This window comes from Vombatus ursinus, unplaced genomic scaffold (genome assembly GCF_900497805.2).
Source record: "Vombatus ursinus unplaced genomic scaffold, bare-nosed wombat genome assembly UNPS02011613.1, whole genome shotgun sequence".
In the NCBI taxonomy this organism is placed as follows: domain Eukaryota; kingdom Metazoa; phylum Chordata; class Mammalia; order Diprotodontia; family Vombatidae; genus Vombatus; species Vombatus ursinus.
In genome coordinates, this window is record NW_020951391.1 from 2,814,278 (window position 1) to 2,816,398 (window position 2,121).

The 2,121-nt window shown below is 49.7% G+C and overlaps 1 non-coding gene across 1 annotated transcript; it reads right to left on the minus strand.

The window, feature by feature from the left end:
* Positions 1–1,140: 1,140 nt before the first annotated feature.
* Positions 1,141–1,578, minus strand: LOC114039156. The gene has a single exon (XR_003568626.1).
* Positions 1,579–2,121: the final 543 nt, after the last annotated feature.

The window sequence follows — 2,121 nt, forward strand, 5'->3', positions numbered from 1 at the left end:
CTGGTGCTAGTATTCTTGAATAGACTGATAAATAACATTGAAACCTGCAATCCGAAGTTGTGTTTTCCTCCCATATCTGTCTGCTTCTCTGAAAAATTCCTCTAATGTGTATCTAGTTTTCACCATCTCTCAGGTGAGGTGCTGTAGCATTCAAAAATTATGCACAGGTCATTTTCAGTCTCAAACTGTCCATATCTGAATGTGGACATTTGAAAATTGTTTTTTCATGCCCATTTAATAGCAGATTATGGTGTATATTGAGAGCATGATATAGCTTTATATGTGTATTGTGATTTATTATGCCTTTTGTTTTAACATTAATATCTATGGAATTTATTTGGCCTAATTGTTAAATAAATGGTTATGTATGAGAAAAAAAAAGAACTAAAAGTTTACTCTTTTAGCTGCTAGTGTCTTCCGTCCCTCCTAATTTATATATATATATGTGTGTGTGTATGTACATGATCTATGTATCTTACATGGATATGTACATGTATATTTCCATATATATAAATTTACATATATATAAATGTGGGAGGGGAGACACGCCTATTTATATGGGCACATACTGTTTCCTCCATATAAGGTAAGCTTTCCAATGGACACTTTCCTATTTGTCCTGTATCCCCAGTACCTGGCACATTATAGTGGGCAACTATTAAGTGACTGATTGATAATCCACTGTTACTGATGGCTAACATAAAGCACCATACTTGTCCAAAAGAAGCCAGGTCTACAGCGATAAGAAATTTCGGGGGTCATTTAGGCCAAACCCCTTAATTTACAGCTGCGGAAATGGATGCCCCTAGAGCTTATGACTTGCCTAAAGTCAAAGTAACCAACTGGTGACAGTTTGAATTGCAACGGTGGTCCCCCGACTCCATCCGGGACTCCGATGGCCAGCTGAATTGTATTTATTTATTTTTTAACTTGAAAAGAAGATCTTCAAATTGAAGGAAGGATGGCCACCACTATGCAAATCCTCATTTGGCAGAGGGCTGAGCCCCTAGGACTCCGGCGCCGCTCCTCCCCGCACCGGGATGTCTCACTGCCCATCGTTAGGTGGATGCCCGCCGGCCCCACAGGAGCTCAGGGGCGCCTGGCGGCGGGGGGTCCTGGGGGGAGGGGCGGGTGGCTCGCTCAGATCAGAATCGCCTCGATACTCAAGGGCTAGGGCGAGCCCCGCCTCATCTATCTGATCAACTCATCACTTCTGAGCGCCCGGCCCGGCCCGCGGAAGGGCTGGCTCGGGGAGCCCGGGAGCGGCCGCCGCCTGTTCGCACAGGTCTCGCCGCACAGCGTCCCGGCCACGGCCGGTCGGGGCTTCGCGGGAGAGGAGCTTCTCATCTCGGGCCGGGCCGGCGAGGCGTGAGCCCGGCCCGATCAAATAAGATCAGAGTGTAGGGGGGGAAGGGCTCAGGAAGGGCCGGCTCGGCACGCGGGCACGCACTCTCCTTGCACGCACGCACTCGGCCTTGCACCACACACATTCACTCGCCTTCCACGCGTCCTTCCACGCTAAACTCGGCCACCTCACGCACATCAAACACCACGCGTGCAGAGACCTTACCGTTACCTAGACCGAGATCCCGCCTATAAAACCTTGCCCCTTCCGGCAGCGCCCTTTATAGCTTCTTCCGCCTGCGGGGGCCCACCCCCTCCCCCGGCCCCTCGGCTCAAGGGATTATGGGAGTAACCATAGAGCTCTCGCCGGACAGAACGTCTTCTAGGCGTCGGCAGGCGCTGCCCCCTGGTGTTGAAGGAGGGGAACCAGCCAGGCTGGGAAGTGATCAGGGGGCGTGGTTTCCTATAGAAAACTTCCACATCCCGGAGAAAGCGGAAAATAACGAATGCGTATTGAATGTTTTGAAATCGAATGGCATATAGCTCTACGGGCTTTACAAAGAGCTCCCTTCACAACAATCCTGCGAGATGGGTTATTTTTGGCCAGGAACTGTGACAGCTCTGGTGTAGGGAACTCCCGGTATGGAAACGGCCTTCACTAATACGCCCAGCAGTTTATTGTAGTAGAGATGACACTGAGAGTTTAGTGACTTGCGCGGGCTTTTACAATTAGTTGCACTCAGAACCTGAGCCCAGATCTTGCTTACTCCAAAGCCT